This window comes from Balaenoptera musculus, chromosome 1, assembly GCF_009873245.2.
Source record: "Balaenoptera musculus isolate JJ_BM4_2016_0621 chromosome 1, mBalMus1.pri.v3, whole genome shotgun sequence".
In the NCBI taxonomy this organism is placed as follows: domain Eukaryota; kingdom Metazoa; phylum Chordata; class Mammalia; order Artiodactyla; family Balaenopteridae; genus Balaenoptera; species Balaenoptera musculus.
Window position 1 is genome coordinate 58485665 of NC_045785.1, and position 13445 is coordinate 58499109.

The window sequence follows — 13445 nt, forward strand, 5'->3', positions numbered from 1 at the left end:
TTTCAGGCCAAGAGAAGAAGATAGGTGAGCAGTGCTAGGGGAGATGAATTCTGCCCTCCGGGCCTCTGTCTCCAGCATCATCTGGGCAGGAGGGAGGGCATAGGGGCGGGGGAGAGAGGGAGGGAGCTGCATCTCACCGTCTTTGTAGACAGCATGAAAAGTAACACTAGCATGTAAACCAGGTTCACATCTGGATACATAAGGCTGAGACTTGCCAGGGGAACCAGTCCATGATGGAACGACCCAAAACGCATTTAGTATTTTCTTAGGCCATTGTCCCCAAAGTGACTTCAACTTTAGCTGACCCAAGCGTCTTGCTAGCACATGTCGCTTGCTCATCTGAGACGCTGCCTTCACCATGGGGTGGGGAACATGAACACAGAGTTACCGACTTGTTGTGGGATCCACCGTCACAGTGGCCCAACTTGCACATGACAAAGAAGGTCACCTGGCAGAGAGGCCCAGTTCACAATGCTGGGGAGGAGGCAAACCAACCAGCTGAGTCCAAAGGACACTTAAACATATGAGAAAAACTGCAAAAAAGCAGGGATGGGGTGTCTTTGGAGGGCAGTAGGGCACATTCGGCAAGGCTTGATTTTGGAGAGTTCATCAACTGTGGATGGACCCCTGATCCAGATGCCCCCATGAAGGAAGGCAAATCAGCTCTCAGATCAAGAGAAAGGATGTTAGGGTAATGAGCATGAGAAATGGTGCTTGAGCACAGAGTTTCCCAATACTAGCTTTCTGTTGGGGTTATGTGCTGTTGGCATGACAGCAAAGAAAACTGGCCCAGAGACAAGGTCAGAGGCTTCCCTGTGGTCTTAGAGAACAGAGTGTTGGTGCAAACCTGGCTGCCACTCGAATCCCTGCAGCCCAGTCAGATTTTCTCGGACGAGCCTCACGTGCACACTTCTGATCCCATCAAAGGGAAGGTTACGGGGACTCAGGCTTGGCTTCATGGGAGCAGCATCTTTCCAACAACTCCAAGCATCTGAAAATCGGAATGGGATGCTTCTTGGGAGGGAGGGAGCTTGCCATGCCTGGGCAGTTTTCAAGCACAGGCTAAAGGACCGCTTTTCAGGGTGTTACAGAGGAGTTCCTTGAACTGGGCCAACAGTTAATATAACAAGATGCTCAAGTGGAAGTTTCCATTGTGGCAACACGATTCAACAGATGGGAAATTCCAAAGCTGGGGCCAGACACTATATGGAAATTTCTAAGAAGTTGACCTAGCTGCCTCAAAGGTCCATAAGGAGGATATAAACAGGTTCAGGACAGTGGAAAGTGATGGAGGATTTTGTGGGGCAGAGTCCTCGGAAATGCTTTGATTCCTGGCCTCCCCGAGGTGGGTGGAGTGGTGGGAGTCCGCTTTTCATCTCAAACCTGGAGACAAGAGTTTCAAAGGCAGCACCTGGAGGGCTCCTCGAGTTTGGGGGTTGGTATGTGACACCTGCTTGAGGGACCAAAATGTGGGAGGGGAGCTGAAGCAATATAAGGTGACAGAGTAGAAGAAAGGGACTGCTCGCCCCCTCCCCTGATGGGGGGTTAAAGGGCACCAGGAATGCCAGCTCTGGTCTCTTTGAAACAGGCTCTACCCACCGGGGCTTCAGACTGAGGGTGAGGGAACCCCAAAGAGAGAATCTGTATGGGAACCAGAAGTTGCTGGAGGATGGAAGCAACCAGAAGGAGAGGCACTGCCCAAATCCCGGGAGGTCCTGGTGGAACGTGCTGGTGCGGGAGTCCTCAGGACAGCCGTGGAAACAGCCAGGAAAGCAAAAGAGAGTCCACTCACCCACCAGCCAGGCTCAGAGAACCCAGTGCCAGGCATGACAACAGTGGTCAGGTAAGAACTTTCCTCTCTCTCTGCCTCACCTGGGCAGGCCTGGAATGGTGGGCAAGATGGAGGGAAGTCTTCTCTTGGAGTAAACACTGACCGTTCATAGACTAAAGTGAGCACTTCCAATTTCCAGAAAGTATGCGGCGTGTGTGTCACTTATAGGGGCCATAGGACTTTTTGTTACCTAAGAGTAACCAGAAACGTCATAGGCCTGATCAAGTTTTTATCAGGAAATGGGGAAAAACACACCCCAGTGAATCAACTTTAAAGGCACAGTGAGAGACAAGAAGAAAGCTGTGTCTTAATTATGTCTCACAAGCTGCGCCGTGCAGTGTCCTAGTCACAGCTAACCTTTGCAGCAGTGCCTGTGTGCCAGGCACTGGGACGAGGACTTTACAGACATGACCTCATCCAGGCCCCCAACAGCTCTGTGAGGCAGGTATTATCACCCCTTTGACAGAAAAGGAAACTGGGCTCAGAGAGGTAAGGCAACTTTCCCAGAGTCACACAGGGAGGTGAGCAGAGTAGTAGCTCAGACTCAACCACAAGTCTGACATCGAACTCTGGACTCTCTTCTCCCAGATGAGTAGTTTTCAGCAGCCAGTGGTGACCAGAGCAGGATAGGGGCTTGGGATCTTTCCATCCTTCCCTCTAAGGAGTCCCTGAGCTAGAAAAGCAGAGAGCCGAGTTTGAAAACCACTGAACTGCATGATCTCAGCAGTCTCCTCCAACTCTGGGGTTCTAGGATTCTATCATCTGGGGGTTGGGAGTGGAGAAGTGCGGACCCACAAAAGAGGACACAGGGAAGAGGGAAAAGCCAGACTTTGTGTCCTGTGTTCCCAGAGAGGCAGCCGGAGGAGCTGGTTCCAGCAGGTGGTACCATAACAAACCTGAGGTTCAAAGAAATACAGTCACGTGTATAAATATATAGTTCAGATAATGCACATAAAGCACTTAGCACAGGGTGAACACCAGAGTAAAAGCATTAGGTAAATGGCAACTACGACTGTGAAAAGTTTACATATATGCGTAAAACCCTCAACATGCAATTTGATGCAACATACCCAGCCACTGACATCACTGTGTCTGTTCCATAAGGAGCTGTGTTTATCATGGACGCTAAACTCTACTCGTTCAGCCAAGAAAAGAAATGAACACATAAGATTAAGCTAGCCAAATCTAAAACAATTTGAGTAAGTCTGCTCTTAAGCAGTAGGGGACTGGGGAGTCCTATGAAAAAATCATGGAAGCATGATCCCTTTCTCCAGTAAAAAAAAATACATACACAGCATTTTGCAAATAATTAGAGAAGCCTATTCATTGATTCATTCAATGGATTACAGATCCATTGAAGCCTATTCATCGTCTTCAGGTTAATAATCTAGATCCAGGGGACACGACATGAGGTCGTCAGGCCAAAAGCTGCCTACGTGACCCCACAGTGGGCTCACCCACACTCCTCCTCTCAGTATGCTCACTGTTGCTAGTCTTGATCATGATACTAAACTTGGAATAGGTAGTCAATGTAACTGAAGCTGAATCTAATTTTAAACCTTTCAAGTTTAATGGACCCCAAATTAAGAATTTCTAAATCAGTGCACTCTGGTACCTAGAAATTTTAATTGCTTGGCATGCTCTTTCTTTCCTTTCTTCTGGTAACAAAATTCCTCCTTTTTCCTAGGGACCCTGTGCCATGCGCTTCAGGTACGATTCATCCTCTGTCAAGGAACACATGGACAAGCCCTGGCCAAGCAGATACTGCTTATTGTCTACTGCCTACTTCTGGCCAGGTTGATTCAGGCAAGGAATCCAAACTGGGCCAGACCTCCTTGGTACTATTGTTAGAACAATGACAAAAGAGGCACTCTCTTTTCTCTGAGACCCACAGCTGTGAAGATGATGGAAATGTAACACTGATGGCTACCTCTGCAATGTACTGAGGGGGAGACTGCCTGAGAATGAAGCTGACAGAGTTAAGCAGAATCAAGAGATGGAGAGAGTGAAGGATAATGGCCTGACGTTTTTTGGAACCCCTGGATACACCTATGCCTGAAGTCCATGCCAACACGGACATGTTAGTCATTGAGTCAAGACACTAGTTTAAGTTGGACTTCTGTTACTTGCAACCAAAATAATTCTAACTAAGAAACCTGATCTAAATGAAAACAAAGCCCAAAAGGAAATTCCCATTTATGGGCAGTCCTTATGGAATTCTGGGCTCCTCTCTGACAATGATCCTTACTGAATTAACTTTTTTTTCATCCTATGCACATTACTTTCATATCACCCTCTTCTCCTGATGGTTCATCTTACCAGTGCTGCCAACCAATCAGACACTACTCCTGCAAAAATTATTAAAGTTACCGACTAGAAGAAGAAAATCGCGTAAGTGGACAATAGTAGCTCAGTTTATAGTTTGCTGCCATCCAATACATCCTTGGAGTCTCCTAATCTTATTCCAGTGAGCTTCTCAAACTGCCCTGGTTCCCTCAAAAGGTACAGAACACTCTGGTATCTAAAATGACGTAGAGCCACAGGGCTCAAAACAGAAGGAGAGATACACGTGGAGCAAGCGAAGTGGGCCACACAGGTCACAGTGGACAGGGTCAGTGTAAATTCTGTGCAGCAAAAAGCCACTCTGCAGACTGAGTCAGGGCATAGCATGATTTGGAGTTGGGAGAAATAACTTTCACTGAGTACTTCCCAAGAAGTTGTTTATTATTCTTTTAGAACTGGGATGGTAAGGAGATTTCAACTCGTGTGCCAAGTCTGGGCCGTAGCCAAATGTCTGGGCTCAGCATCAAGAGCCATGACAGTCTGTGACACACATCACAGGGGAGGGAGGAGGGATGAATATATATACTTGTTATTACAGCTGAAAATATTACATTTTATACTTGGGTGAAGCAAGGCCAGCGGAGAAATGCACACCTGGGCTGGAAGGCTCTTCTTGGGCAGCACTCAGGTGTCACACATCGTTGGTCTACATGGAGGGTGGTCCTCATCAGTCATTTCTATAGGGATGTTGTTCGCTGCCTTATGTGGCATCCTCCTCATGAGCACCCAGGGGGAAATGACTCTAAGTGTCGAAAGAATCACAATTCACCTTGCTTCTTCTGAGTAACCAGCGTGTTTTTATCCTCTAGCCACCAAGAACTCCTAACTGAGCATGTTTTCCTAGTACTGACTGCTTGGGGGCTGCTAGTGTGCGTACGGGCTTTCACTTAAGAACTGGGGGCCTATCCTTATCTCTGATTTCACCTTACTTTTCCTTCCCCACAAATTTCCTTCCGTCCTTCTTTGTCTGAATCTTAATATATGTGTATTTAAAAGCCACCTTAAAACTCTTTGAAAGAAGACAGGCACCTACACTAGATCAACAGCAATCAAAATAATGTACAACAAATCAGACAGTGAATAGAGGACAGTTTTATAAATGTTGCCTGTTGTGATAGCTGTTATAGGGAAGTTCCAAGTGAGCAGGGTGAGCACGTGGTGGGCCTTAGACCAGAAACAGCCCTGGGCCGAACTGTCACGTCAGCAAATGTCTCAGACCACCCCCTCCCGCCCTCCTGCACACCTCTCCCCCTACTCCATCCTTCCTCAGGCAGTTGGGTGCCCTTTGGTCCATTCCTGCACGTCCCAAACCTACTCTCTCCCTAGTACTGTTGGTTGCTCTCCCTTCCCCAACTTCTCCCACCAATCAAAGCAGCTCACACTTCTACAGGTCCTTGTACTTGACACTGGTAAGCTGTCAATGGTTGATAGCAGCTTAACCAACTATTTCTCTCAGGAATGAAGAGGGAGAAATCAAAGGACTAAATCACTAATGGTGGAATAGGCTGTAATTATGATACAGATGCAACTGAACAAGGGGATCTTCTTGTAAATTTCAAATAATTCTATGTGAAGCAGTTACCACAGTGCCCAGCATACAGTCGGCATTCAATAAACAGTAGACACTAATTATGACTACTCTTGCTGTAATTATTAATCCTTCCACCACTGGATTACTCACTGTCTATTCCTCTATCACTACCATGACTACCACCACAGAGGTAACTGCCCCTTTTGAAACGCTGGCTAGCCACAGATCCATAATCAATTAATGTATTTTAATTACATTCTATGGTTTATAAAGCACTTGCGTATACATCATCCTTTTTTTTTTTTTTAAGAGGAGGGAACACTTCTTTTTATTCTTTTTTTAAACAACTTCATTGAGATATAATTCATATACCATACAATTCACCCATTTTCATGTACAATTCAGTGGTTTTCAGTACATTCACAGGCACTGTGCAACCATTGCCAGAATGAATTTTAGAACGTCTTCATCACGCCAAAAAGAAACCCTATACCTTTTAGCTATCCCCCGATGTCCCCCATTTTCACCTCCCAGCCCTGAGCAATGAATAATCTACTTTTGTCTCCATAGATTCCCCTATTCTGCATTTCCATATGAATGGAATCATATTATATGTGGACATTTGTAACTGGCTTCCTTCACTTAGCATAATATGTTCAGGGTTTATCCGTGTCGTAACATGTATCAGTACTTCATTCCCTTTTACATCATCCTTTTTTATCTTCTTGGCAATCCTCACGTTAAATATTATTTCCGTTTTACAGATGAGGATACTGAAGCTCAGAAAGGTCACATTTATAAGGTCCTAGAGCCAAGAAGTAGCAGAGCCAGGACTCAAACCCCAGTCTCATATAAATTTCTTGTTCTTTCCTCAACAAGTGGTTGCCAACTGTGTAGCTATTACATCAGAATCGCCTGAGTGCTTCAAGATCCCCGGGGTTCACCTAATGAACGCAGACGGCCCAGTGAAGGGACTGTGAACTTGTATTTCAACAGGTGCCTCGTGTGATCCTGAGGAGCTGCTGGCGGGTGACCAGGTGCAGGGTCCTGGCTGACTAAGTACCCACTGCCCTCTCGGCCCTGTGCTGAGTACTGCAAGGGAGACATAGGGAGCCTTCTGACAAAGCTACTGAGGAGGTAAGACTAGCGAAGGTGAAGAAGAGTGCATGACAGAAGACAGTGTTTGGCTTTGAAGTATTCAGAGCAGAGAAGATCACAGATGGTGGGAAGAGGCAGGGAAGGCCACGTTACAGAGAAGGGAAGATTCTACCGGGCCCTGCAGAATGGGAAGGATTTCCAACCAGAGAAGGGGTGAGCCGCATGAGGTGTCCTCAGGAGAAATGGTAAACAGGCTAGTCTGGCTAGAAGAAAAGGAATAGCAGGAGCTGAACAAGAGAGGACTGGGCCAGATAATGGAAGGGCTGGGTCCGAGAAGCCAGAGAGAAGTCTAGGCTGGTGTGGTGGATGACACGGGGGCACTGACAGTTTCTGAGCAAAGGAGGAACCTCCTGAAAGTTGAACTGAAGGATGACTGGTGTGGCGGTGCTGCGTACCATGAAGCGAGGCTGAGAGTGGAAAGCTGGTATTGGCAAGACCACCCAGGATGCTGCTGAACTGACCGGGATGCCAGGCGGCAGACAGCAAGACCAGGATCCCAGGGTCTATCAATCAGAACGGGCCGAGGGGACGGGCTATGAGATGGGAGCGTGACCTGAGCCTTCTCCCTCTCCAGGCGCTTTTCATTCCATCACAGCTGTTTTCGTGAGACCCATAAACACTGTAGGGTGGATTGTGAAAATGGCCGCAAATCTTCCCCTCTCTGTAACCATCCTCCCTGCAATGTGATTCCGCAGCTCGTCTCACCAAGAGGTAGAATCTATTCCTGTACCTCTTGAATCTACACTAGCCACATAGCTTCTTTTAGCCAACAGAATGTGGTGGAAGCAATCTTGTGGCAGTTCTGAGCCTTGGCCTCAAGACGCATCTGCTGTGTCTCTTGGTACCCTGCCCAAATGCCATGTGCACAAGCTCAGGGTAGCCTGCAGGACAGTGAGACACATGTCTTAGTCATTGTCATCACTCCAGTGGACAGCCAGGTGACCTGGACCTGCAGCTGATTGAAGACACGTGAATGGTCCTAGCTGAAACCAAAAGAATCACACACCTAGGCCCAGCCCAAATCGCCAACCGACAGAATTATGGGATAAAGAAATGATTGCTATTTTGAGTCAGTAAATTTTGAAGAGGTTTGTTATACAGCAAAAGCTAACTGATACACAATGCAAATAACATTATCGCCACATATCAGGGAGTGGTGCCACCTGAAGCCTCAGAAGCTTTTTCACTTAAGAAGTACATTACCTTCCCAGCTCTAAAGGAAGTTTTCTACCACTACAGAACTGTTATCTCATGACAGTCACATTTAGGTTTAAAGAGAGACGAGAGAAAAAATAGGGCAATAAGAAAGCTAATGTTACAGCTATGAGCCAATCTTCATTACAACACACTGCAAGGAACTGTCTGAATTCCTTGGCTGAAGTATCACTTTGTTGTTTTGGATACTGTTTGAAACAAGCAGACTATCAACAGGGGCCTGGAAATAGTTTCATCACAAAAAAAGTTTTTATTTTAATAGTATTTGGCATGTAATCATAGATCTTTTCCCTGATCATGTTCTTAGCAAAAGAACATGGATTGATCTGTTTTTTTAAGGCATGGACACATCGTAAATCATTTCAGAGGAAAAAAAAAATGTAAATAAATAGACATCTAATCATGGTACTAGTAGGGATGCATCTAACTTAGAAGTGTGAATATCATTTCAAAAGTAATGTCAAACGGTCACTTTGTTTTAAAAATGAAAGATCACTTACCCGTGAGACTCTGTGTGGCCCACCGTTACCAGGTTTTAGGTGATGGAATGAATCTGAAATAGAATGAAACAAGCATTCCGTAAGTAAATCACATTTGGAAAGGGTGTGCCTTCGATCCCAGTGACTGCCATCACATTGAGTATTTATTCTTTTCGTTAAAGATTAGCAAAGCTTTTTCTGGCTCCTGATGGAATAGGGAGAGTTTTTTGCCTACATATTTCAACTTCCTGAACAGAGAGCATTCTCTCATCTCCTTCAGGGAGTGTTCAAAGTCTGAGGCCAGTATAACTATAAATGGTAGTGTTTTCGTCCAAACCCCTCCAAGTCAGCGGGAGCCTCCCGGGTTGTTGCTCCTGCTTTGGTCCCTCCACTCCCTTCTGCTAGCACCAAGCCATGACTCCCTTTATGGAACCGACTGAAAAACGGATGGTCCGGTATAACTTGAAGGGCAATAGGAGGAGTGTACCAGGCTTTCCTATAGCGATCACCTGATCACAGATAACCACACCTTTTTATTTTATTGATAATGGTGAGCCTAAAGCCCTGCTGTTCAACAGAAATATAACACAAGCCACATATATAACTTTAAATTTTCTAGTGGCCACATTAAAAAAGCAAAAAGAAACAGATGACAATTTTAATATTTATTTAACTGAATTTACTCAGAATATTATCATTTCAACATGCAACCAATATAAAAAATGATTAATGAGACATTTTGCATTTTTTTGGTCATACTAAATCTTCAAGACCCAGTACATTTCAACTCGGGCTAGCAGCAGTCCAAGTAGTCAACAGCCACAGCAGCTAGTGGCTCCCGTATCGGACAGCACGGGCCTAGGGCATCTATCCTTGGCCTTCAGGTACTGGCAAGGCTCCAAAGTGAGTGAAATGCACATGGAGATTTTGTTTATCTATTTTCCTGCTCTTAGGAATTCATCATTAATTACCCCATTCCATGATGTCATTTAGCAGAAATAGTAACATAATAATAGCGAATACTATACAGTACTTGCTATGTGTTCTCGGCAAGCTCCCATGTTACCTTAATGAACCCTCACAATAACTTCACGAGGTATGTATATTATCATTCCCATTTTGTAATGAGGAAACTGAGGCACAGAGAAGTTAAGTAATTACTCAAGGTTATAAGATACTGACAGAGCTGGGATTCTAATCTACGTAGCTGGTCTCCAGAGCCCATGCCCTTAGCCACTATACTCTCAATTACATTTGAACGGGTCAAAATAACATAATTACTTTCAGTTTTAATTATAACCGTCAAGTGATCCAAGGTTGCTCCCATCATACACGGTCAGATAATAGCACTGATGGCAGATGCAGGACTGATGGGATGTACTAGCAAATTAAATTTAAAATAATTTGGGGTGGGAACACAAAAACCACAGGCAAGGCTGGGGTCAAAAAGACTGTACTGTGTCTAGGGGGCCTGTCTGGATGACCAAGATGGGGGTGCAGGGAGAGGTTAAGGTGGGGTCTTTGGAAAATCGTGTCTTTGTGATTTTTCTGAGGGAAGAGTCTATCACTTTCATCTGATTCTCAAATGAGTCTGTAAGCTAGACATCTCTGTATCTGTCTTAGTAGGGGTAGGGAGTAGAAAGGAATTACATAAACACATCCTTTCACTTTATTAATCTGTGCCCCCCCCCCCAAAGAAATCATACCCAATGAGCAAAATCAAATCCACACACATGAATTTCCTGCCCAAATGATAGGGAAGGAGGCTGGTGAGGGACATCATTTAGAATCAACAGGCCGTGGGCTGAGGCCACTGGGGGTGCTGCCTCCCAGTCTCCCAAGGCGACCCCTGCACCTGCTGAAAATCCTTCAGTGGCTTCCTCTAGGGTGGTAGGATTAAGTCCAAGCTCCTTAGCCCAGTCTCCAAAGCCCCAGTGACCTCGTGCCTGCCCCTCAGGCACTCTCCTGTGGGCATCTTGCCCTTTACCCACACAAACCTATTTACGGGTCCCTAAATGCTCCCCCCCGCCACTCTCACTTCTCTGTATCTTTGCAGATTGTGTTCTTTTTGTCAAGCACGTCTTCTCCCTACAGTATCTGCCTGCCTTCAAGTCTCAATTAAAAAATCAACACTTCTGGGGAGCCTGTGTGAACTCCCTCGGCTGGCTTAGGGGCAACTTCTCTGCAGTAACAGTAGTAAAGTAGTATTCACTCAACTCAACTGATAATTATGTACCACTACTACTGATAATAATAAAAGCTGATTTTTATGGAGCATTTCAAGCGCTTTACGTGCTCCTTTAATTGTCTCAGTAACCTTATGAAATGGGTTATTACCGCATTTAGCAGGTGAGCAAACTGAGGCATAGAGGTCAAGTCAGTAGCCTAGGGTCACACAGCTTATAAATGGCAGAGCCAGACTGTAAACCCAGACAGCCTGGTTCCAGAGCCTGCACTCACTCTCTTTTTTTTTTTTTTAAGTTGATGTACATTTGATTTACAGTGTTGTGTTAGTTTCAGGTGTATAGCAAAGTGATTCAGTTTTCTATACTGTATATATAAAGAATACACATATATTCTTCTCAGATTCTTTTCCATTATAGGTTATTACAAGATATTGAAGATAGTTGTCTGTGTTATACAGTACGTCCTTGTTGTTTAATTTATATATAGTGGTATGTATCTGTTAATCTCAAACTCCAAATTTATACCTCCCCCCACTTTCTCTTTGGCAACCATAAGTTCGTTTTCTGTGCCAGAGCCTGGACTCTTTAACGCTATACCGGGCCTGACTCCCTCTGTGTTCCACTGCCTTCTACTCTCATTGCTCCTGTACTTCCCTCTGTTAATCCAAGTGGCTCCTGTGTTGCAGTTTTTCATTTACTGGTCTCTCTGTCCACTTGTTTGCAGAATCTCTGGAGGTTGAGAATGTGTCTAACTCATCTTTGTCTTTCCAGGACCTTGCAATGTGTTTGGTATACAGCAGATGCTCCATAAAGGCACACACATGAAAACACTGGCACAGCACTGGAAGGACAGGGGCCAGGGGTACAAACTTGGGCCTAATAAAAACACACCAGGGGCTTCCCTGGTGGCGCAGTGGTTGAGACTCTGCCTGCTAATGCAGGGGACACGGGTTCACGCCCTGGTCTGGGAAGATCCCACATGCCGCGGAGCAACTAGACCCGTGAGCCACAACTGCTGAGCCTGCGCGTCTGGAGCCTCTGCTCCGCAACGGGAGGGGCCGCGATGGTGAGAGGCCCGCGCACCGCGATGAGGAGTGGCCCCCACTTGCCGCAACTGGAGAGGGCCCTAGCGCAGAAACGAAGACCCAACACAGCAATCAAGCAATCAATCAATCAATCAATAAAAACTTAAAAAAAAAAAAAGAAGAAGAAGAAAAAGAAAAAAAAAATGCAATTGGTTAAGATTCCTTGAATGTTTAAAAAAAAAACAAGAAAACACACCAGGAGAAAGAGTCTCCAGATATGCACTTGAACAAAACAAGCTTTAACTTCATCTTTTAAATTCAGCCTGTGCTGAGGGAATGGTCATTTCCTAGGTCTGTTTAACACCAGAGGGAACAGAAGCAATGCAGAGCATGGCTGACTTGATCACACCCCCAACAAGTTCATCAGTTTCATTTTACATTGCACATGGATTTAAGTAATAACATGCCTTGGCTGGCCACTATAAAGAAATACCAGAAAAGACACTTTCCTTTTAAAAAAATGCAATATTCAAGGAAAAAAAGACAGAAAATGCTATTTCCTAAAGTTTTCTTGGTTCCCAATAACTGGCTATGAGTATGTTCCAAACATCTTTTTTTTTTTTTTTTTCAAAAAACAACAGCCTCATGTTGAAAATCTCCTTTTGCTGTTCAGATGTGGTTGTACCACTTTCTAGCCCAGAGTTCCATAAGATGCCTCCTTCCGTCACTACCTACACTTCCCCTGGATGGATATAGAAGTCCTTGTAGGAGGATACTCTCCTCTTTCTCTAACAATAGGAAAGAAAAAAGCTTCACGATCTGGGACATACATAGACTTCTAGAGAAAAAGAGACCTTCTTCTGGCTCATGTCAGAGATTGCATCAGGACTGTGCCCAGCCCACCCACTCAGAGATAAATACAACTAGCCATAATACCCACCCTTCCTACTTGCACCCAGAATATAAAAGAAACCACACACTTCCCATGGATACGGACGTCAGCATCCTCTCAGATATTAACAACCAAATTATAAATCTGCAGTTTTGATCTTGCTATTGCATCTCCCTCCACAATGAACAGTAATTTAATTATTCTTGAGAGGTTTACTGAGTGCAAATTAAGGGCCAGGCACAGTTGTAGGTGCTGGAGATACAGCAGTGAATGAGGTAAATAAGGTTCCTGACATAGGGGCCCTTACATTTAATAGGAAACAGAAAATAAGCAAGTATACAAAGAAGAAAATAAGAGAACTTCCAACAGTGATAAGTTCTACAAATTCTTTCATACAAGCAGGGAGTGATGCAACCCACTGGAGAGCTTAACAATGTCTCTTTGGCAGCTGAATGGAGGAGTTTCGAAGAGGCAACAGTGAGTGAATGGATCAATGGTGGCCAATTCTGAGGCTACTCAATTGTGCAGGTGAGATATAATGGTACCTCTGCCTAGGATGGTAGCAGTAGAGATGGAGAGAAACGGATGGATTCAGGACAGGTTCTGGAGGTAAAACAACTAGGACCTGCTGATGAAGTGGATGTGGCCAATGAGGAAGAGGAAGGGGCTGAGGTGACACATAGGTTTTGGTTCAAGCGACTGGGTCAATGATGGCTTCCTTGAGGCAGAAATGGGTTGAGAGAGGAAAGAAAATCAAGAATTCAGATTTGACCTTGTTAACTTGG

The 13445-nt window shown here is 45.0% G+C and overlaps 1 protein-coding gene across 1 annotated transcript in view; it reads right to left on the reverse strand.

Moving 5' to 3' along the window:
* Positions 1 to 13445, reverse strand: part of GNG12 (G protein subunit gamma 12) — a 126326-nt gene that overhangs the window by 68143 nt on the left and 44738 nt on the right. The window contains 1 exon segment of the mRNA XM_036861346.1: positions 8579 to 8631. The gene's annotated coding sequence lies outside the window, so the exon portion shown is untranslated.